The sequence below is a fragment of the Pan troglodytes genome, chromosome 17, assembly GCF_028858775.2.
Source record: "Pan troglodytes isolate AG18354 chromosome 17, NHGRI_mPanTro3-v2.0_pri, whole genome shotgun sequence".
Classification (NCBI taxonomy): Eukaryota; Metazoa; Chordata; class Mammalia; order Primates; family Hominidae; genus Pan; species Pan troglodytes.
Window position 1 is genome coordinate 83,431,141 of NC_072415.2, and position 25,326 is coordinate 83,456,466.

At 39.0% G+C, this 25,326-nt stretch overlaps 2 long non-coding RNA genes across 2 annotated transcripts; one reads left to right on the top strand and one right to left on the bottom strand.

The window, feature by feature from the left end:
- Positions 1-3,055: 3,055 nt before the first annotated feature.
- On the top strand, positions 3,056-8,246 carry LOC134808630 (uncharacterized). The gene is made up of 2 exons (XR_010151999.1): positions 3,056-3,414; positions 7,901-8,246. It is a non-coding gene; the product is annotated as an uncharacterized LOC134808630 (long non-coding RNA).
- An 8,234-nt stretch (positions 8,247-16,480) lies between these two features.
- LOC134808629 (uncharacterized) lies at positions 16,481-24,765 on the bottom strand. The gene is made up of 2 exons (XR_010151998.1): positions 24,676-24,765; positions 16,481-16,578 (listed from the first exon to the last, which is right to left on the bottom strand). It is a non-coding gene; the product is annotated as an uncharacterized LOC134808629 (long non-coding RNA).
- Between the last annotated feature and the right edge of the window lie 561 nt (positions 24,766-25,326).

Genomic DNA, 25,326 nt, shown 5'->3' on the forward strand with positions numbered 1-25,326 from the left:
GCCATGAAATCACAAAGATGTGGGTAAGGAACTCTGATGGTAACCCTGTGAGATTAATATGAAATGAGAATTTTACAAAGAACAGGATAATTAGGACTAAATAGAGAAGAGGTTGAACTGGTGATTTATGGAAAGGGGCCCTGACCAAAGAGATGTGAAAGGAGGTCAGGTATAGAACAGACTTAAGAATCTGATGAACTATAGTATCTTCTCTACATGACAACACTGTCCAAAATTTCCTTCAGAAATTCTTTTAGATGAACTTTCCATATACTTTACGTAAACAGAATATGCCATTATGTGAGATACTAGCAATGTTTTATTTGATATTATATGAGAGGCAGTGTGCTAGAGGCTTTGTAGACATATCTTTATCTTTTCAATAACTCTGAAATACATTAGAGAGTGCCTACCCTGTAAGTAGTAGAGTCAAGGGGGAAAAATTAGTCTGACTTTCAACAAAATCTTTTAAGTGCTGGGATACCATTTTAGGTTATTTTCAATAGTTTATTGAGTCATGTATTAAAATAATTATTCTATCACTTCATAATCATAAAAATTGAACAGTAAGGGAATAGCATTTTTATTAAGTTGAAAGGAGAAATGAAAGGAACGTATTTAAGCATATGAGTCAGGCAGGCCCACATGAGATTGCACCATTGGAAAAGGGATTCGACTAGAGTTCAGGGGTGGAAAGAAAGGAACTTATAGTATAGAATGAAAAGAATCAAAATGCTACCAGGGCTCAAGAGAACAATTTTTCTTCCTTCACAATATTGCCTATCACTTCTGGAGAGCAGCCAGATTTTGAAGATAAGAGAATGATTTATTGGAAACATACATTTAGACTTTTCCAGTGGCGTACATAATTTCATGTGCAATCACACACAGGCTGTGAAATTTTCTTTCCTCCTTGAAAACTAGTGTTACCCCTTATCACTGGAGGCAAAATAGTTTGATCCCGAAACAATGTAATTTATTGCTGCTGAGACCTCTCACACTCATTCTTTCCACACCTTGAAATCTTGATGCTTCTTGTACCAAGGACAAATGATTCAGAAGGCTCTATAGAAGAGTGAGGAGAAACTATAGAAAAAGATAACTCTTGGGGAATTTACTTTGAAGCGTTTTATGGGAGCAAAGGTACATTAATAGATAATATTCCACATGAGGTTATGATATTAAGATTGAACTTCATCTTTGAGTAAATGATGTAAACTCGATCATTGCATGAAAGAAAATCGTTTCTCAAAAGTCCAAGAACCTAATTTTTGGTCAACAAATATAATGGCCTGATTGGTCTGAATCTGAGAATATATTTAGAACTCTAACCTAAGACGTTCAAGCTGTAGCACAGGCATTGTATAACTAAGAATGAAGGAATGTAAATCTACAGAGAAAGAAAATCATGAAGGCTATGTGCAGAGAATGTAGGAGAAATGCAAGGGAAGGGGGGATATAACCAAGGTCACTAATTTTTGAAGATATAACATAGGTCTCCAGTGCCCAAATTCAGAATATTTCTGGGGTTCTTAGGTTGATAAAACATCTCTACCTTCCATAATTATAATACAAATAAGTTATTTACTCACTTATTTGTTTACTTGAAATGTATTTAATTTATTTATATAAATTTATTTGCAATAAAAGATCTCTAATTAACCCAAGACAATAAGTCCGTTCTCATTTCTTCCTGCAGCTAAAACCCTTAGTATCCTCCATTAATACTTGAAACCATTTCCTGCATATTTTCCCAAATGTTAGGAAATAACATCAAAATAGCATTGTTTCCCGGCTTCATTACTGATTTTGACATTGAATTAACACCTGTTTTAGATACACTTTAGTTCTTCTAAAGGCATTTTTTTTAACTTGGATTACAAACTTTTAGAAGGCATATTATGAATGTGAGATATCCTCATACTTCTGCAACATATAATACATTTTATGTACATTTTAAAGAACACTGAACTGTCTGTTGATTAAGTGGAATAAAAATGTGAATATAATAGCAAATTTAAGCAATTTCTGGGTGCCATTGTCTACTTAAGAAATAGTGATAATTCACGCCTGTAATCCCAGCACTTTGGGAGTCCAAGGTGGGTGGATCATGAGGTCAAGAGATTGAGACTATCCTGGCTAACATGGTGAAACCCCGTCTCTACTAAAAATACAAAAATTAGGTGGGCATGGTGGTGCACACCTGTGGTCCCAGCTACTTGGAAGGATGAGGCAGGAGAATTGTTTGAACCTGGGAGGCGGAGATTACAGTGAGCCGAGATCATGCCACTGCATTCTAGCCTGGTGAGAAAGAAAAAAAAGAAAGGAAAGAAAGAAAGGAAGGAAGGAAGGAAGGAAGGAAGGAAGGAAGGAAGGAAGGAAGAGAAAGAAAGAGTGATATTATCTCAGTGATAGAAAAGTTTGAAATTTTGCTGATCCTAAGTATGCATTGCTTAAATAGGACCACCTATTAATACTCCATGGGACAGCCAAATCTATATTATTTTATTTGTCTGGGTAGCTATTTTAGAGTAAAATCTTACTGTTTCTTTTTTCTTCCTTCCTTTTTTGCTTGTTCTTCTGAGAATAGCATAGGCATATTAACAGAAAATAATATTCTCTTGGCCTCACTATTTTCATGCTTCTTCAGAACAACCTTCATTTTCTTAATGCAAATGTACAGCACAATGTATTGGCCATCACACTATGCAGCTACCTGCTGTATGAATGCTAAATGTATTTCTTTTGAAAAATAGTATATAAAACTATGAAATTGTAGCTACTATCTGAGTTTATCAAATTATCATAATATTGAATCTTTTACACATGAATTTTTAAAATTATTTGGAGAACTTCTGAGTAGGTAATGCAAGCCACCTAAATCTGAATCTCTCCATATATCCTCCAAAACCTATAGTTAAAAAAAAAAAGTCACAAATAGAACAAAATAAATCCCCTGTCTTCAGAATAACTGGGGCACAGAAAACACGATGTAGTTATAACTAGTCATGAGTAGAAAAATGTGTTTCAAATTTTTTATAGTGCTGTCTGTCAGTCTTTCTCCACAGCTTTTGCAAAGAATGAGACGTGAGTCTGGCAAACGTGCACGAAAAAGAAGAATAGGCCAGGAATGTTGGCTCATGTTTGTAATCCCAGAATATTGGGAGGCTGAGGTGGGTGGATCTCTTGAACGCAGGAAGTCAAGGCTGCAGTGAGCCATGATTATGCCACTGCACTTTAGCACCCCAGCCTGGAAGGCAGAGCAAGACCCTATTACAAACAAGCAAACAACAACAATGACAACAAAAAACAGAGAGAGAGAGAGAAAGGGCCAAATGACCCACCAGAAAATGTGAACGTATTTGTACAGATGAGATCACTGACTACAGCAAAGGAACTGCAAGGGAACTCAAGGTAACTGTCCTGGAAAGTTCAAATTATGGGGAGAATGGAATTAAAAGGATAGAAGAGATGTCCTTGGGATTCTTGGATGTATGGGAGGAAGAAAAGGGGCAGGGGTTGATTTCAGCAAAATGGCAGAGTAGGCAGCTCCAAAGAAAGCCTGGGGAGAAGAAAGTAGGGACTGTCAGAACCAACGTTGTTAAAACCCTGGGAAACACAGGTTTATGATAACTCAGCAAACACTGAATCAGGAAAAAAGACAAGTTAAAAATAGGATAGGAAGGCTTTGTGTTGTTTACTCTAGAATGAAAAGTGTGGTAGTGACACCTGAGTTGACAGATAAGTAACATAGAATTGAAAGTCAAGAAATCATACAGTACCTATGAAAGTACTTATTTTAAAACATCAGCATTTCAAGTCACTCAGGGAAAGATAGACTACACATAAAAATCATCTCCAAGTAGATCACATACCTAAATGTAAAAAAAATTGAAATCCTGGAGTTACTAAGATAAAGTATGGATGATTCCCCAATAACCTGTTGAAAATTTTTCATTCTATGACTCAAAATCTTGATGCAATAAAAAAAATAAAATAAAATATTCAACAAGAAAAAAAAGATCAGGAACTGAAAAAAACGGATTACATGATTATTTTTAAACGTGCTAAATTATGAATAAAGTCAAAAGATGAATTACAAGTTGGGAGAAAATATTTGTGCTGTATATTACAGATAATATGTCCATCCCTAATTTGTAAAATAACATTTTTAATTTCACATTTATTTATTTTAAATGGACAGATTAAATAGTACATAATTATGTACAATATGACATCTTGAAGTATATATACATTGTGGAACGGTTAAATCTAGCTAATTGAGATATACATTGTCTCACATAGGTATCATTTTTGTAGTGAGGACAATTAACATTCATTCTCTCAGCATTCTTTAAGAATACATCATCAACTATAGTCACTATGCTGTGCAATAGATCTCTTAAACTTATTCCTTCTGCCTAACTGTAATGTTCCTATCCTTTGAGTAACATTTCCCCAGTTCCCTGTATCCCCAATCCAAACTTCTGATAGAAGAGGCCGCAGCCTCCAGTGAGGGCCCCTTTTGGTCCATGGATATCCCACTTTGGGAAGTCATTTTGCTGGGGGTTGCATCATTTTTAAAGGTACAGGGTTGGAAAAGGCCAGTGGTTTTCAAACTCTGTTATTTGGCATCAAAATAATTCCACACTGTTCTCCGTAGTGGTTGTAATATAATAATTGTACATTTAAAAATAACTTTAAAAATGTAATTGGATTGTTTGTAACTCAAAGGATAAATGTTTGAGACCATGGATATTCCATTCTCCATGATGTGCTGATCTCACATTGCATGCCTGTATCAAAACATCTCATGTACCCTATAAATATATACAGCTACTATGTACCCAAAAAATGTTTTAAAAATTAAAAAAAAATTCCACATGACCCTGCTTGAAGGACCCTTTAGAAGTTGGAGGTGGCATATGCAGGACAAATAATGTAGTGACTCCAGGTCCCTCATACAGAAAAAAATATGCATTTATTTATTTAATTTACTTCGTATCTTTAATTACTTCATATTTTAGGCATCCACATTCTATTTTATATAAAGAAAAGCACCTCAGTGATAATATAATTCCTGAAATACTACTTAACTTTCTGATTTCTAAGAACATTTTCAGTTCTAATGATTTTCTATCCACCTATCTACCTACCTATCTTATATAATGGGTCCTATGATATACGTATATATGTATACATATGTATATATATGTACATATGTATATCATAGGAGGGTTAGGGTTGGATATGTACATATCCATGTACATATGTATATTATAGGACACATTATATATGCCAGGTAGGTAAATAGGTGGATATATATAATGTGTAGTAATGTATTACATTCCAGTGCTTCCAGCACATTATAGCCACATATCTACCTACCTATCATATGTAGATATCACCCTAAGATATATAGGACCCATTTTATATGATAGATAGGTAATAGGTGGATCTAATGTGCTGGAAGCACTGGAGTGTAACAGAAGTGTTTTATTTTGGAGGATCAAGAAAGGTTTAATGGAGGATGTGTGATTGAGCTGGACCATGATAGACATATAAGATTTCAACAAGTGAAGGTGGCAAAAGTCATTTCCGGGTGAGGGAACAATGTACTAGAAATAACAATAGGCGAGAACATCAAAAGTCACTTCATGTATTAAAAATTGGGGTTAAAAAGACAAGGAGCAGTGGCTCATGCCTATAATCTCAGCACTTTGGGAGGCAGAGACAGGAGTATCTGCTTGAGCCCAAGACTTCAAGACCAGTCTGGTCAACAGAGTGAGACCCCATCTCCACAAAAAATTTTAAAAATTAGCCAGGCATGGTGTCACACACATGTGGTCCCAGCTACTCAGGAGGCTGAAGTGGGAGAATCTCTTGAGCCCGGGAGGTCGAGGCTACACTGAGCCGTGATTGCACCACTGCACTCCAGCCTGGGTGACAGAGAAAAACCCTGCCTCAAAAAAAAAAAAAAAAAAAGAAAAGAAAAAAAAGAGAAGGGGTTTAAGATAATTTAATGGTGTATAATGTTAGAAAACTAGTGTAAACCTAGGTAGAATGGGTTAAACGTCTTGCTTAGGAATTTTAATTTTATTATGTGGAAAATTCCCATTTAATTGAAATATTTAACTAGGAAATGCATAATCAAATGGTGCTTCTGAACAGTGATTCTGCAAAGCAGCATTCTCAATAGGCATAAATAAAAAAGATAGAAGTGTCAGATGAAATCACAGATTTAGATGAAACTGCCAAATGATAGCAGAGCCCGGAACAGTGGCCAGTCCGGGACAGAGGAAGACAACAGGTCAAAGCGAGAGGTGAGGGCCGTCAGCAAGGCTGGGACAGTAGCAACAAAAGTCAGTTCACTTTCACTACAGAGAGGATCCTAGAGATTGGGAAAGGCCCTAAGTATGCCTGACAGGCTTTTATTTTCTCAGTGGTACCTCTCAGGGGCTCATGACATAAATACTGAAGTTCACGAGGTAAGATTAAATACACATGCCCGAAAGAACACAAATGCTAAGAAGACCCCCTCCGAATGTATTTTTAATCAATTCCCCACTTCTCACCAGAACACCAAAGGAACCGTTCTGATTTTCATTCTTCCCTGAAAATACAGTCAGTTGCCATCAGTCCTGCTAAGTTAAAAGGCACCGTGGACTTTGTGACTTGTTGCAAGGTCTTCTAGATGTCACCAATAGTGTTACATATGGACCACTTAATCCAGAGCCTGGGACCACTGGGAACCCAGGACACTAGCAGTCCAGGATCTCCAAAAAATGATTCTTATTGACCTCTTGTTTACATTTTTGGTTCTCCTTGTATTTGAATTTGTGTAACTCCAATGTGACATATGAATATGAGTGTGTGTGTGATTGTGTGTGCGTGATCATGGAGAGAATACAAATTTAGCTCAAGTCATTTTCTGAATGTTTCAAGAAATTGACATTTTAGGAGTCTGGTGTAAAGAAAAATGAGTCCTTTCACTTCCAGGTTAGTAGTTTGAATTCAGCTCAGCTCAGTATTAACTCTTAACTATGGAATATGTGATGTTCCCCTTCCTGTTCAATTCCCACCTATGAGTGAGAACATGCGGTTTTTGGTTTTTTGTCCTTGTGATAGTTTGCTGAGAATGATGGTATCACACACCGGGGCCTGTTGTGGGGTGGGGGGAGGGGGGAGGGATAGCATTAGGAGAGATACCTAATGTAAATGACGAGTTAATGGGCAAAGCACACCAACATGGCACATGCATACATATGTAACAAACCTGCACGTTGTGCACATGTACCGTAGAACTTGAAGTATAATAAATATACATATATATAAAACAAAATAAAATAGATGAATAAATAAAAAGAAATATGTGCTGTTTGGGTTGGCTCCGTTATAAAAATAAGATGTCTACCCATTCAGACCTGAAAGCCATCCATATTCTCCAAATCAGCAGCACACAATTTCTGACAAGTGAAGATAAACACAATAGGATGCAGTAAGATGGCTTAATATAGTACTTTACTCAAGCAGTTTGTAAATATACTCTGAATCATTCCAAGACAATTTTTATTCAAAATAGAAATTAAATAAGTAGGTTCTATTTTGGCTACACATTAATAGTGGGGTGAATTAATCTATGCCTTACTGAGCCTCGAATTCGAGAGCAAGACCTTCTTTAGGCTATAAGTAGGACGTGTTCTTTGGAGATGGGGAACATACCCTAAAAGTCCATTGCCAATTTTTTTACTTTACTTTCCTGTAATGACATTTTCTGCTGTGGTGCTGGTTCACTGTAGATGCTGCATAACATTTTTATAATGAATGAATGTGTGAATGGATAGTCTGCGAGCTAAAAATAGAAGTAGAACCTCTAATATAATCAGTTTATTTTATACAGCTTGAAAATACATCAAAAATAACTGGAATGAAAAAGAGCACCATCATCTTGAACACAGCTTGGAAGAGAAAGCACAGATGGAGGAAGACAGCGTCACGCCCATCACCTGGCTCTTTCCTCAGAGATGGCTGCCCCCTCTTTTATACTTTCTGTACTGAACCTAGAAACAATACCTTTTGCCAACTCAGATGTGACATTGTTCTTCCAGCTTCATTTTACTTCCCAACCCTTTACTTAAATGTCTGATTCCTCCTGAGTCAAAATGAGTGTTTTCATGGGCAGAAAAGGAGTGTAAATGGGTGCTTGATAAATGTTTATTGAAATAAATGGAATAGGTCTGTGCTAATTTTTATTTATTTATTCCAAAAATACTTAAGACTCAAGGATGTATTAAACATTGCTTTTTGGTGTTAGAGATACAGCAATGAAGAAAACAGACAAGAATTCCAGCCTTGGCGGGTGGTTAGACACATAATAAGCAATATAAATAAGTAACATCTTAGACAAAGCCTGGAAAAGTTTGTATTGAAATGGGCCTTGGAGAGGAATCATTGCAATTTTAGATTAGGAAATCAGGAAGACCCTTACTGATAATGTGACATTTAAATGGAGACTAGAAAGAGATGAGGAAGTCAGCAATGGAATATCTAGAAGAAAATCCCAGGTAAGGTTAATGGCAAGTATCAAGGCCTTTAGGTGGAAACACCCCAGGATGTGGAAGAACCTAAAAGACAACTCCAAGGTTTTGGAACTAAGTCAAATGGAATTTCCATTTACTGAGATGAGAGAGCTGATTCAGGGTAGACTACATCAGATATTCAACTTAGAAAATATTTGGTTTTTAAATGGTGAGCAGATGTTCAAACACAGATATCAAACACAGAGTTGGATATACATGTGTGATGGTTAGAGTGTCAACTTGATTGGATTGAAGGATGCAAAGTGTTGATCCTGGGTGTCTGTGAAGGTGTTGCCAAAGGAGATTAACCTTTGAGTCAGTGAACACGGAAAGGCAGACCCACCCTCAATCTGGGTGGACACGATCCAATCAGCTGCCAGCATGGTCAGAATAAAAGCAGCAGGCAGAAGAAGATGGAGAGAGTAGACTGGCTTAGCCTCTAAGCCTACATCTTTCTCCCATGCTGAATGCTTCCTGCCCTCAAATATCAGACTCCAAGTTCTTTATCTTTGGGACTCAGACTGGCTTTCTTGCTCCTCAGCTTGCAGATGGCCTATTGTTGGACCTCACCTTGTGATCATGTGAGTTAATACTCCTTAATAAACTCCCCTTTATATATACATCTATGCTATTAATTATCTCCCTCTAGAGAACCCTGAGTAATACAACATGTTCATATGAAGTCAGGGAAAGGATCCAGCCTGGAGATATACATTTAATACTTGTTAGCAAATTCAATATATTTTAATCCAGGAGTCTGGATAAGTGCCTCAATGGAGTGGCTGTCATCAAAGAGAAGAGGCCCAGTACTTCAGCCCTAGAAGGCATCATTAAGGCCAGAGAGAAGCAGTAACTGGGGAAGGGAAGAACATGCTGTGGAAAGAAAACAAAAGCCATGTAGAGTCCTGGGAGTCAAGAAAATATTTTGAGAAGAAGAAGTAATTAGCACAGAAATGCTGATGGGTCAGATAATTGAAATAGGCCAGAAAACTGAGAATTGATGATAACATAGTGGTCATTGGTCCGTTTGATAAGAATTGTGGTAAAATGGAGGAAGCAAAAGACACATTGGAGGGAAACTGGAGGAATTTCAAGTTTTCCTCCAAAGGGACACAAATGTTATGATACCCAGGGAAGAAAAATGAAATAGGGGGTGGATGGGATTTATTTTAATGTTTGAGTAATTTTCAATGGGGGAAATACAAGGAGGTTTATGTGACAATGAGCTGGGAGAAGAAAATGTTGAGTAAGCTTAGAGGAGTGATCAAGGGACTCAAAGTGAAGTCTGTGGGACCATGCAGAAATGCAGAATCTCAGAATCCAAGAAGACAATCCCCAGGTGATTTGTATTCACATTAAAGTTTCAGAAGCACTGATCTATTGCAGTGGAGGGATTGGTCTTAGCCAGATGGGCCCAATATCATCATAAGGGTCCTTAAAAGTGAAAGAGAACATTGGAAGAGAACCAGAGAGAAAGCACCATGAGGAGAATGAAGCCCAATGGTGCTGGCTGAAATTAAGATGCTAGCAGGGCCGGACACAGTGGGTCATGCCTGTAATCCCAGCACTTTGGGAGGCTGAGGCAGGTGGATCACTTGAGGTCAGGAGTTGGAGACCAGCCTGGCCTACATGGTGAAACCCCATCTCTACTAAAAATACAAAAAATAGTTGGGTGTGTTGGTGAGCACCTGTAATCCCAGCTACCCGGGAAGCTGAGGCAGGAGAATTGCTTGAACCCAGGAGGCAAAGGTTGCAGTGAGCCAAGATGGCACCACTACACTCCAGCCTGAGTCACAGAAAAAAAAAAAAAAAAGATGCCAGCGGGGCTGTGCTCTCCCAGGAGGCTCTATTGCACAGGTAGAAGAATTTGCCTCAGCCAGAAGAGCCTGCAGTTCAACTGTAATAATCAGAAAGAAGATATAGCCATAGGTGATAATGAGGTTGAGAGATGTCATGGTGAAAGTTTGTGGGGTTCCTGTCTGATTGCTTCTCCTTTCTCATTTCAGTAGGAAAAAAAGCTTCATCTGAGACTGACTATGGGAGAAAAAGGTATCAAAACATAGATACATTGATAGTAGATATGAAACAGTCTCCCAGGTGGCTAGAAGAGGAAGTAGTCAAGGGAAATACAGTATTAAGGTCCCAGTTGAGGTTAGTGGATGAGTTTAACGTTAATCCCTTTGGCATGGCTTTGTGCTCTCCCACATCAATGGTTAGGTACCAAGTGTATTAGTTTCCCGTTGCTGCTGTAACAAATTACTACAAATCTAGTGATTTAAAATGATACAAATTTATTGTTTTATACTTCTGGAGTTCAGAAGTCCAAAGTGGGCCTCAGTGGGCTGAAATTAAGATGCCATCAGAGCTGTGTTCTCCCTGGAGGCTCCAGGCAAGAATCCATGGGTTCATCCTTTCCACCTTCTGGACATATTCTTTAGTCCATGCTCCCCTTCATCCATCTGCAAAGCCAGCACCATTGGCCTTGATTCTCTTCATGCTGCTTTCTATCTGGTTCTTTTCCTATTTTCTCTTTCACTTTGAAGGACTCTTATGACATTGGGCCCACCTGTATGTTCTCCCTAGCATAACGTTTGCTGATTGACAATATTAATGCCATCTGCAACCTTAATTCTGCTTTGCCATGTAAATGACCATATTTTCAGGTTCCAGGGATTTGGATGTGTACACTTTCAGGGGCCATTATTCTACCATCGTGCCTAACACACCATGGTGCAGTGAAGAAGTAGGATGTAATCAAGCCATGGTTTTGCCAAAGGAGCACACGCTGTGAAGTGAGAGCAGGAAGGGGTTTCGAAGGTATATCCAGATGAGTTATTATAATGATAAGTTACGAAATTTTAGCTCAACAAGAAAGATAATTGTTAGATGACAGGCTTGAGAACCTTTAGAAAGAAAGGTTCATAGATTGATATGATTAATGGAATCAGAGTTACAGGGCAAGATAGGAGATGTTGATCAGAAAGTGAAATGTTTGAAATCGAGATGAAGGAAAGGTTGCAGATACATGTGCCTTCAAGACTCAGGGTACAAGTATGTGCAGATTCTCTGATGGAGAGAATGACAGGTAGGAGAATAAGTTACCTGGATTTTGAAGTAATCAAAAATTGTGACACACATCATGTAGGAATTCACCAAAGGGATGAATCCCAGCCAGACAAATAATCCTTTCTTTCCCCTGATTTTTAAACAATCCACATAGCTTTGGAACGTAGTAGACTTAATAGATATTTGTAGAATGAATCTTATAACAATTAAATGTAAATGCAGTGATACCAAATACAAAATCTGGAGAGACCACCGAACCAGCATCATTTTCTACGAATAAGTCATATTATATCCAGGATGGAAATCTGACTGGGGTGCGTGTGCGTGTGTGTGTCACTGGATGCTATTATTTTATTCTACATATGGTACTACCTTCTAAACCAGCTATAACACGTTAGTTGTACATATATTCAAAATATTTCTGAGGTCAAGGATCTGATATGTCTAGCTCAGAAAGCTATAACTCCTATCTTAGATTAAATAAACAGCTATGGTTGTTCACAGTGATATACATACAATTAAAATATTAATATTAATCAAAGGAGAGTTTTCTGGTTATCGGTTGCTATGGACGGAATTGTGTCCCCCACAATCATAAGTGGAAGTCCTAACTCCCCATGTGATGGTATTTGGAGACAGGCTTTTGAGAGGTAGTTAGGTATAGATGAGGCCATGGGGTGGTGCTCTCCTGATTAGATTAGTGCCTTTCTAAGGAGAGACACAGAAGAGCTTGCTCCTTTCTCTCTGTCCTGCCATGTGAGCATGAAATCTGTAACCCAGGAAGAGGGGCCTCACCACAGAAGTGAACCAACCAGCTGGCAGCTTGACCTTGGACTTCTGAACCTCTAGAAGAGTAAGAAATAAATTCCTTTTCTTTAGCCACCCAGTCTGTGGTAAGTTGTTACAGCAGCCTAAGCTGACTAGGATACGGCTCAAAGGGAAACTTGCGAGATATATATATATCTGTATAATCTATGTCTTGCTTAATGCCTACTGAGCAATGACTGTAAGTTAACATTGTTCTAAGTTCTTTAAATACCTCATCCATTTAAGTAATCAAAATAAAACTTTGAACGTTCTGTTGTAAATTTATAGCATTAAATATTAGACACTATATTGAATACAAGGTAATGGTTGTATATATATAAAATATATTGTGCTTTTTAAGTTCTGGGATACATGTGCATAACATGCAGGCTTGTTACATAGGTATACATGTGCCATGGTTGTTAGCTGCACCCATCAACCCGTCATCTAGGTTCTAAGCCCTGCATGCATTAGGTATTTGTCCTAATGCTCTCCCTCTCCTTGCCCCCAACTCCCCAACAGGCCTTGGTGTGTGATGTTCCTCTCCCTGTGTCCATGTGTTCTTACTGTTCAACTCCCACTTATGAGTGAGAACATGCAGTGTATGGTTTTCTGTTCCTGTGTTAGTTTGCTGAGAATGATGGTTTCCAGCTTCATCCATGTTCCTGCAAAGGACATGAACTCATTCTTTTTTATGGCTGCATAGTATTCCATTGTGTATCTATGCCACATTTTCTTTATCCAGTCTATCATTGATGGCCATTTGGGTTGGTTCCAAGTCTTTGCTATTGTGAATAGTGCTAACTTGTGATATAGTTTAAACCATGGATGCATGTAATCTCTTTACCTTATTTGAAATCATGTTTACTCAGCTTTTTATATTGCATAAAATGAACAAATGTTCTATAGCAGATGATCAACAAAATCGTTTTTTGCTATAACTTTGTATTCAATATAGTGTCTAATATTTAATGCCATAAATTTACAACAGAACGTTCAAAGTTTTATTTTGATTACTTAAATGATTGAGGTATTGAAAGAACTTAGAACAATGTTAACTTACAGTCATTGCTCAGTGGGCATTAAGCAAGACATAGATTATACAGATATGCTTCTAAATACATGCAGATTTTCAAGTAAGTGTCTGTTGCTGATTTTTAAAATGAGTAAGTAGTTGAATCTGCAAGCTATTTTTTGATTATTTTAATTTCATCCAGTTAAGAAACACCTGAGAAATAGAAAGCAATGGTGAATTTCAGAAGTATGTTTACAAGACAATAAAAGAAACAATTCATATCTTCACATCTGAAGTAAAAAAAATGAACAAAAGTCAGAAACATGGAGGATAGCTGAATTATTGATATTAAAATGACAGCTTGAGAAAACTGTCATTTAAATGGCTGGGGCCCTCTGTCAGGTTTAAGAAACCTCCAATGAATATGAAGAGCTGTGCAAAATGTTCTCACTATAGTAAGATTATTGCAGCCAGACACCATAATAAGGCAGTTGCAAAGAGCTGACCAAAAGGATTACATTTTTGCTTGCAGTGAGGCACTGAGGTCAAGAAAGACATTTGAAAGGACTTGTAAATTGCAGATTAGGCTAAAACCTCTTATCAGGTTTTCTCTGATGAATCCTTTGCTATCAGCTTTTAAGTACTACTGTGTTTAGAGTCTCTGTTAAAAAAATATATAATGTAGCTACTGATTGCCATAGAAAATGTTGAGAAAAATGCATAGCAATCATTGACTCCAGCTTTACCATTGTGAGAAATGGACTTTCAATATAAAGTGATGTGATCCCTATATACAGTTGACTCTTGAACAACTTGAGAGTTAGGGGCACCATCCCCCACCTCCCACCTACGCAGCAGAAAATTTGCATGTAACTTTTGACTCTCAGAAATGTAACTACTAATAGCCTACTCTTGACCAGAAGCCTTAATGATAATATGAACAGTCAATAAATGCATATTTTGTATGTTATATGCATTACCTACTGGATTCTTCCAGTAAAGTAATAATTATTCACAAGAAAATATTGTTTAAAAATATAATGAAGAGAAAAGATATTTACTATTCATTAAGTGGAAGTGGGTCATCATAAAGGTCTCCATCCTCATCATCTTCACGCTGAGTGGGCTGATGAGGAGGAAGTAGAGGAGTCGATTTTGCTGTCTAAAGGGCAGAGTATTAGTTTGTTCTTGCATTGTTATAAAGAACTACCTAAGACTGGGTAATTATAAAGAAAAGAGGGTTAATTGGATCACAGTTCTGCAGGCTGTACAGGAAGCATGACTGGGGAGGCCTCAGGAAACTTGCAATCATGGTGGAAGGTGAAGAGGAAGAAGGCATGTCTTACATGGCCAGAGAAGGAGGAAGAGTGAGAAAGGGGAGGTGTTACACGCTTTTAAACAACCGTGTCTCCTGAGAACTCCCTCACTATCATAAGAACAGCAAGGGGGAAATCCCCCTTCATGATCCAGTGACTTCCCAATAGGCCTGTCATCCAACATTGGGAATTACAATTCAACATGAGATTTGGGTGGGGACACAAATCCAAACCATATCAGGTGGCAAAGGCAGAAGAGGTTGGAGGCGTGGGGTGGAAAGGGAGACAGGAGAGATTTACTGAAAAAAATGTATGTATAAATGGACCAGTGCAGGTCAAACTTGTGTTGTTCAAGCATCAAATGTAAAGAAAGACTTACTCAAGTCATGGGCTAGTTTGGGTTAAGGAATTACTTAAGACCAGACTTCCTCCAATCGTAACACCCTCTTTTATATGACGGTTGAGTAAGAGCCATGCTGCCTTCAAAAGTGAATATGTAGTAAGTGGAAGATGAGGATGAGAAAACTACAAGGGAAAAGAATGAAGGGGGAGGGTTGTGATGAGGAGGGGAGACTACTTTCCTGAGCAGTAGGAGTGCTCCTTCTTCAAGACCTCTTCTATCATTACATTTACTTACTTCTATCTAACACATCTGTAGAATTCTTTTTGTCATTGTCGTTGTTGTTTCTTAGGAAAGGGTCTCGATCTGTCATCCAGGCTGGAGTGCACATCATAGCTCACTGCAGCCTTGATCTTTTGAGCTCAAGCCATCCTCCTGCCTTGGCCTTCTAAGTAGCTAGGACTACAGGTGCGCCACCATGCCTGGCTAGTTTTTTGTATTTTTGGTAAAGGGTCTCCCTATGTTGCCCAGGCTGGTCTTGAACTCCTGGCTTCAAGCAATCTGCCTACGATCTTGGCCTCCCAAAGTGCTGGGATTATAGGCGTGAGCCACTGCACCTGGTCTTACATATAATTCTTGTTTTATTTTCATGAAGGAACCGAACTCGCACAATAACAGAGGCAGTAGAAAGATAGATGCTCACGGTATTTCTAAAATAGACATGGTAGCTTGCACATATTTACCCACAGAGCTGTGAAGAATTACCACAAATTTGCTGGCTTACGACAACACAAATCTATTACCTTACAGTTTTGAAGGTCAGAAATACAAAATAGATCTTACTGGGCTTAAAAACAAGGTATCAGCAAGGCTGCATTCATTTTTGGAGGCTCTAGGAGGAAGCGTTTTCTGGCTTTTTCCAGTTTCTAGAGCCTCACTGCCCTCTTAGCCTCACGGCAGTGACCAGTCGAGTCTTCTTCACATTGTGGCACTGTGACAAAGACACACCAGCTACCCTCTCTCATCTTTAAGACTCTTAGTATTATATTAGCTGCACCTGCATAAACCAGGATAATCTCCTTATTTTAAGATCAACTGATATAGCAATCTCAGTTTCACCTGCTACCTTAATTCCCCTCACCATGTAAAGTAGCATAACCACAGTTCTGGAAAATCAGTACATGGACACCTTTGGGGTCCATTATCCTGCACACCACCCTCCCCGTACATCACCAGCATTATTAGCAGATTCATAGCAAACTACATTTTCTACTTTCAGGCACTTTTACTCTTGGCACACTTCTGTATGGCATTGAACATTTCTCTTGATATTGACTGGGGTAAAGGGGCAATGGTACCTCAAAGATGAATGATCAGTGAAGAAAAGCTGATCCAAGAGAGGCCTCATGAGTTAAATATTAATGATGAACTTGTCCACTTAAATGTGGTAGTTGCCTAAAAAGAAAACAAAAAAATACTTTTACTGTATCTACTTGTTACAAGAAATTAGAATATTTTAATAAAAGAATCTTATTCATGGCACATGTCTCATTTAAATTATTCTCCAAAAATATTTTATCTAAGTTTCAATGAATACTAATGATATTATTTATTAAAATATTAACACTCTGGATAGTCTTAATATTCTAGCAATTATCACCTTATCCAGAGTGTTGACTATAATAATATCAAATTAGTTTTAGATAGATACAATCTTTTTTATAGTTTAATATTTAGTTATTGCACACGTTTTTTGCATTACACCGAACCTTTGTTTACCTTAAATTTATGCCTATTTTAAAAAGACTTGTGATCCTGGGAAAACCATTCATATGGAAATCAGAGTAAATGGATCCCATTTCTCACTCTGCCAGGATGTAGCTCTAAATCAAGTCACACAATCATAGAGACGTCAGTTTACTAAATCACAAATGAAGTCACTGGATTTGAATTCTATGAATTTTTAGAATTATGACCATGAGATGTTCATAAGCCAATTTCAGTGAAAATATTAAGGAAAACTATCATTATCACTATTGCACAGAGCCAAAACCATACAGTCATTACCACAAAAGCCTCTAAAGGCTATTATCGAGTCACTATTTACAATTGCTTAACCCAGAAACTTCTATTTCGATCCTCGGAATAAACATTGGTAATTGCTGATTTAGAATGTGGTTGTAATATTTGAAATGACTAAATAAGTAAATATACCCCACCTTTGTTCTTGTGACATTATTATTCCCTTTTATTTGTTTCCATATTCCATTGTTATTATTCTACCTGTCCCTGAATCATGTCTGTTCCACCTTTTCTGATTTTAGTACTGATAGAACCTCCTCCCAGCCTGGATTTTGTTTGTATAATTAGTCACTGATATGGTTCGTCTGTGTCCCCACCCAAAATTTCATCTTGAATTGTAATATCCCCGTAATCCCTATGTGCCAAGGGAGAGACCAGGGGGAGGTAATTGAATCACGGGCGCAGTTTCCCCCATGCCGTTCTTGTGATAATGAGGGAGTTCTCACAAGATCTGACGGTTTTATAAGCGTTTGGTAGTTCCTCCTGCATTCACACTCCATTCTGCTGCCTTGTAAAGATGGTGCCTTGCTTCCCCTTCACCTCCTGCCATGATTGTAAGTTTTCTGAAGCCTCCCTAGCCATGGTAAACTGTGAGCCGATTAAACCTCTTTCCTTTAGAAACTACCCAGTCTTGGGCAATTCTTTAGAGCAGTGTGAGAATAAACTAATACAGTCACCCAGCTAAAGACACAGCTTCCTTTTGCCCAGAAATGTGGATATTCCGAGGCAGTACTCTACTTGCAAGCTAACAAGTTAGTCTGGATGAATGCTAGAAAAACAAACAAAAACACATGAGACTCTTTTGTCAGAGAAAAACGCACTTTATCACTCACACAGATAGCAGTATCAAGATGTATTAATTATCTAAAACTGCCGTAAGAAAGTACCACAGACTGAATGGCTTAAAAACTGCACGTTTGTTTTCTCACAGTCCCAGAGGCAGTAAGTCTGAGATCAAGGTGTCAGCAGGATTGGTTTCTTCTGAGGACTTTCTCCTTGGCTGGTGGACGACTGTCTTCTCCCTGTGTCTTCACATGGCCATCCCTCTCTGCATGACTGTGTCTTTCTCCTCTTGTTATAAGGGCACCAGTCATGTTGGAGTAGGGTCCACCCTAGTGAACTGATTTTAACTTAATTACCTCTTTAAAAATCCTATCTCCAAACATAGTAGTGGGTGGAAGTTAGGATGTTGACATATGGATTTTAGGGGAACACAATTCAGTCTATAATGCTAGAGTATAAGCATTTTCTTGCTCCAATTCTCCAAGGCCCATTTGCCACAAGAAGAAACGAGGAGAAACAAATAACACCTGTTGACAAAGTGGGCTGAGTTACAGGGAAATAACCCTTAGCTTAGGGACAGCAGACTTTTATAGAGGGCAGTGAGCATAATTGCCCTTTGTTCTGGTGGAAGACACTATCTCTGCCTTCTTCTGAGGCTGTTCATTAAACAAACACACTTAAAATTTAGCCCTGAAAAAAAAAAAGACAGTCAGTGGCATACACTGCTTGCAAGATGTGCATAAAGTTGAAAGAGCCGAGGAGAATTACCTCCCAATAAGATGCAACTCTTATTTCTAGACTTTCTTGGCTTCTGCCTAATGTTTTGATTAGTATAGCACTCCACTGGCTTGACAGAAGCTGAGACCAAATCTCTTAAATTTCTCTCATTTGGAATTTTCTTAAGCTACTACCAACAAGTGCCAGGTTACAAATGCCTGGAAAGCTGGAAGCATGCCGAATGTTTAGTTGCAAGGGCTGGAATGCTGGTGTCAGTTGATAATCTGAAATAGCAATACCATAACCTAAAAAAAGTACCAATAGCTCCATGGCATTCTTGATAAATACAAGAGAACTTGAAATGCCTGGTGTTTGTTAGCAGCAGCAACTTCTTTCCACCCTTTGCAAGTGTAAATAGAGGTGTCTTTAACCATTTTTGCCTGAGGTTGCAAGTTTTTGAATTTTTGCAATCAGACCTTGGCAATGACCTTGAGCAGTAGGATATGAATAACTCTCACATACTTAGCGTTCCAATAATGGAACACTAGGCATAAATTTAATCTGTCTGCTTGTGATTTTCTAAGTGATAGATCAAACTGCTAGGCCATTGACTACAGTCTCATTTTACAGAATAAGTAAAAATATGACAAAACTAATCCAGGAGAATATTGGCTGGAACCATGAGAATGTCCTTGAATGATGCCCACTGAGGAAATTGACCATGTTGATATTTGGTTGTACATAGATGGCACTGAGATGAACAGCACCACGAACCAGTGAGCACCACTGGGTTTCAGCTCAGCAAACTACCAGCGAAACAGACCCAGGCATTTAAGAGAAAGCCTGTGAACTGAGGGCCCACTGAGCCAGCTGCTCACTTTTTCATGCCAGGCCAAGTTGCCATGGGGAGGCCTAGCTGCATTTTTAAACAGACCATTTCCATTTGATAAGTGAATCTTATTGAATCCTTTGTCTCTTGTTAATTATTGAGTCTGATTGTACCCACCCCACAGCCAGAACATCAGGATAGAGAGTCACAAGACCTCCATGGTTCAGGAATTTGCTTCTGAGAAGGAAAGTAAAAGTGATTTTCAAAATCAATGTGACAAGTGACTGTATCATGGAGGTTAGGCATCAGAAGCCCAAAGACATCTTTGGGTGCTACTAAAACTTCTATCCAAATGTCTCTTTCTGACGAGAACCAGCACTTGCAGTACTGGAAGTATACACATAGAGCAAATCAATTCCTACTACACTGTCAAGGTTGTAGGCCATTGAAAAGGACATCAAATCAAATCAACCCTGCTCATGGGCCCTACCTAAAAGATTACATTAGCTTTCCTTCCCCATTAATGGTGATTTGGTCACCTGTATCAACAAAGCCATAAAATCTGAATTTCCTCACGTCTCCCAAGTTTCCCAGCATGCTTGGATAGATGTGAACGGCTTTTAGTCCCCAGTGGGGACTGGGACACCTCAGCCAAAGTTTTAGTCATCTTTTTGTTTAAAGCAAGAGAGGAAGGGAGAAGGATCAGGGCAAAGAGGAAAGAAAGGCCCTGTAAACAGAGTGTTGTGGTGCATCTTGTGGCCCAGCCACGTGAACTTACAGACTTTTCAGCCAGGTCTTCATGGCCGACACCATGCCAGATGACACATTCATCCGGAGTGGATGGCCTTGCAGTAGAGGAGCCCTGCACTTAGGGAGCCTTGGAGATCCCTGAATTCAGCAGCCACAGTTGTACTACTTTCTGGCTGGGGCCATGGAGTTTGCACCCTTTGGTTGAATCAAACCTAACTTATTCAGATGCAACTCATTTTCTAAGGAGTGTTTTCACACTGCTATAAAGTACTACCTGAGACCGGGTAATTTATAAAAAAAAAAAGGAGGTTTAATTGACTGCACAGCTGGGCAGGCCTCAGGAAAAGTACAATCATTGCAGAAGGCGAAGGGAAAACAAGACACGTCTTACATGGGGGCAGGAGAGAGAGTGTATGGGAAAACCACCACACACTTTCAAATCATCAGACCTCATGAGAACTCCCTCGTTATCACAAGAACGGCACAGGGGAAACTGCCGCCATGATCCAGTCACCTCTCACCAGGTCCCTCCCCTAACACGTGGGGATTACAGTTCAACATGAGATTTGGGTGGGGATGCAAATCCAAACAATATCAGCATCCCAATCCAATGGCTGCCATTTGCTGCCCATTTCCATAAGGCTCGAGCTTTTGCCCAATTTTAACATGAGGACTAAAAGAGCTTTCCAGGATAGTGGGGTGGATGGAAGAGTGTATCAGGACTTTCCTGGTCAGTTCCTCATTGTCCTAAAGGCCACCTTCATCAACAATATAGTTGAATGGAGGTCAGTAAGAGGCCCCAAACTGCCCAGAGCTGAATCTATGAGTTTCCATGATACAAGTATGTTTTCTTGGAGGATTCTCCACAAGAGAATCAAAGCTTCCTTAACGTAGTCAGGAACCACTGAAAAAATAAATCTCTGAGAACTTGAACTGCCATCCCTAAATGAATCAAAGTTTGACAGGGAGACTACAGGAGCTATTGAACCATAAAATGGCAAAGCTGTTGCTGTTCTTTCTTTTTAAAAAATTTTCCCCTTTTTAATTGACAAATAATAGTTGTACATGTTCATGGAACACATGGGTTTTTTGGTTGTTTTGTTTTTGTTTTTGTTTTTGTTTAGACACAATTCCTCTCTGTCACCTAGGCTGGATACACTGGAGTGATCTCGGCTCATTGCAACCTCCGCCTCCCACGTTCAAGGGATTCTCTCACCTCAGCCTCCCAAGTAGCTGTGACTACAGGCACATGACATCATGCTCGGTTAATTTTTGTATGTTTTTGTAGAGACAGGATTTCACTATGTTGCCCAGGCTGGTCTCAAACTTCTGAGCTCAAGCGATCTACCTACCTTGACCTCTCAAAGCACTGGGATTACAGGTGTGAGCCACTGCACCCGCAGCAGTGATGTTTTTATGCATATAATGTATATGTTCAGGGAACTTAGCATATCCATCATCTCAAGCGTTTATTATTTCTCTGTGTTAGGAAAGTTCAATATCCTCCTTATAGCTATTTGAAAATATATTACTTATTATTGCTAACTATAGTCATCCTGCAGTAGTGTAGAACATGAGAACTTATTTCTTCTTTTTTTTTTGAGACACAGTCTCGCTCTATCACCAGGCTGGAGTGCAGTGGCGCGATCTCGGCTCCCTGCAGCCTCTGCCTCCCGGGTTCAAGCGATTCTCTTGCCTCAGCCTCTGGAGTAGCTGCGACTCTAGGCATGTGCCACCACGCCCGGCTAATTTTTTGTATTTTAGTAGAAACAGGCTTTCACCATGTTGATCAGGATGGTCTTGATCTCCTGACCTCGTGATCCACCTGCCTTGGCCTCCCAAAGTTCTGGGATTACAGGTGTGAGCCACCGCTCCTGGCATCTTCTTTCTTTAAAACTATTACTTTCCCCCGACTGTCATCCGCCAATCAAAACAGCCAAAATACTGATTTTCCTAGTTTCAGCCAAGCGCTGTCATGAATTTCTCTCATGTTATGCTGAGTTAGCATGCATCTCTATAACTCTTATCTGAAAGGAATTGGAATGTCCTGGTCACTCAGGACAGATTTCAGTACTAGGCAGTGTGGTGCACTGAACCTGTGGCTGGTTGCTGGATGAACCAGGAAATCCTCCCACCAGAGGAGTGGTAACCACAGCCAGAAGATCATTTGGGCAGTGGTCTTTAAATCTCCTTTGCGCTTGCTCAAACTTTAGCTATCTCCCCAACTTCTCCTCACTATCAGTCAATAAAGTGAAGGGCCATTACTACCAGGTAGACTTTAGCCAACATGTTTCCTACGGATTCTCACGGACTTCCTACAAGTCCCCTTAATCAGCTGACAATGCCCTCATCTTTTATTTTCCACTATGCTTATCATTATCCCATCAGCATTGCCAAAGTTGTCAAGAACTCTTATATAGGGCTGAGATTTTACCCTGCTTTCAAATTGACAAGTTAGCCTTTCTTAGTGTCACTGATGCTGGCAGAAGATAGGAGATTTCTGGAGAAAAAGGGCTTTGTTGCTTAAGCAATAACAGTATCCACAGCATAAGCATTTTATTGTGACAATTCCCTGTGCTCTAATCCCCACAGAGTGGTGTGGAGACGGCCAGATGACACATTCATCAGGAGTGGATGGCATTGCAGTAAAGCATCCCTGCGCTTAGGGAGCCAAGAGGCAAGCGGGTGGGAGTTCCTGTGCCCAGCTCTCTTTGGAGGGAGACATTCTCATCGTCTTTCAAGGCTATTGGTTAGACAAAAATCCTTGAAAAACTAATCCAAAACAAAGGGAACACTGTGCCTTACCCACAAGATGTGCACAAATGTGACAGCCCCATGAGTGTGAGAGCCCCAGGCCTGCTTTGTTGCTAGGTGTCAGTGTGTGGTTAAATTTTGACTGATAGTCTAAAATAAGTGATGTGTGGACACAGGTTGCTTCCAAATCTTAGCTACTGTAAACAGAGCTGCAACAAACATAGGAGTGCAGATATCTCTTTCATATACTGATTTCCTTTCTTTGGGGTATATACCCAGCAGTGGGATTACTGGATCGTGTGGTAGCTCTATTTTTAGTTTTTTTCCGGAACCTCCAAATTGTTCTCTATAGTAGCTGTATTAATTTACATTCCCACCCGCAGTGTACGAAGGTTCCCTTTTCTCCACCTCCTTGCCAGTATTTCATTCTCCATGATGTGCTTATTTCACTTTACATGCCTGTATCAAAACATCTCATTTTCCCCATAAATATACACCTACTATGTACCCAGAAAAATAAAAAAATAAAATAAGTGATGTGTCCAATATCATTTTAGGGCCTTAAAAATATGAATGTTCTTGCCTTCCATGTTCTCCTTTATCTCTGTCCAGTGTGAAATGATGAGCTAGCCTGCGGACAACTGGGGTGGTGTTTCAGATACAGAAACAGAAATCACATGGAAGGAACACCAGAGCTTCCCTGCCAGGAAGCGTTCCTGCAGGACATGTTGACACAGAGCCCTCCCTTCCTCCCTCCCTTCCTCCTTCCCTCCCTTTCTAGAGCCTTATGGGGGAGAAGAAGCAGCAACTGCATTTTGTGGTCTGTGTGTTTTAGCAGCTTGGCCTCAAGCCTATCTGTTACAAGCATAATACTACTTCAGGATATAACATCCATAGGTTACAGTGGAAGATATTCATTTTAAAGTAATATGTCCTAGGCCGCTTAAACTAACACTTGATTGCATTGTTATGGAATTTCAGACTTCTTAAGCACTATTGCATCAAAGAACCAATGATGTATATTCCATTTGATTTATTTCAAAAACATCTGAAACATATAAGATAAAGAAACAGAAGCAGAATGTGCTTACAAAACATATGTCTTAAAATCAGAAAAGTCCAATTTTCTTATGGAAATAACAGAAGGTAAAAGTGTTTATGTGTCAGATACTATGTTAAATATTCATATTATTTAAGGTTTGGGGCAATAGTCAAACCAAGATTGACTCATAGTAACAAAGTGTCAACATGCTGTTAACAGGCAAATAAATTTGAAATGTGTGATGGTAGCTTAAAAACATTAAATCTAGAGAGATTAGATAATCCAGAAGGAAGTGTGATAATTAAAAACTTCAGAAACAGGAAACGATGTGAAATAAATTACAGAGAGATATGTAGGTTCATATGAGGAAGAATTTAGTAATTAGAAGGTAAGCTGCCTAAAGAAATAAGCCAGGAGAAATACAGAGAACATTATAGAAAAGTAGACATCCATTCCATTTTAATAGTTGTGGAAGGCAGGGGATGCTTTATATTCTAAGGAAGTGGTTGTCAGGGGGCATTCCCCCAACTGCAGCATCAGCATGAGCGGGGCAGTTGGAAGAAACCGAGATTCTCAGGCCTCACCTCTGACCTACCTCAGCAGAATGTCTGGGATGGAGAGAAGGGACTGGAATCTGGGATGCATCAGGCCCTTTGGTGATTCTGACGTGGACTGAGGTTTGGGAAGTAGTCTAAGGCACTTCCTGTGAACTGTAAAAGGAAATAAGCAGCATTTATTTCTTTTGTCTCGTAAATTATGCGGCATGCTTGTCACTCCTTTGGTTAACTTGTCTGAAGGTGTTTTGCAAAGTTAAGAAAAGAACACATATTATCATGATTGTCACATTCGAAAACGCTAATACCATCTGAACCCTAATTTTGTAGCAATATAGAAAACTAAGTTGTACATTTATCCTGTATATTCTCAAAAAGTTGACTTTTAAATTATGGTATGTTCCCCATGTGGAAAATGTAAGCTTTAAATAAATTAATAAATAATAAATTATTAACCTGGATTTTGGATTAATGATTCCTATGCGTGTATATGATTTTTGTAAACATGCTCAGTAGCTTATGGATTGGCACCACTTGGCTTTCTTGTCTAATGCATGTTTTCACGTACCTAATTGCTCAGAAAACTATAAAGAAATCAATCCTTTTTTTCCATTTAAATTCACAGCTGGTGATTCTAAATTTGACCTTTTTAATGACTCATACATTTCATATATTTGATTGTGTTATATTTA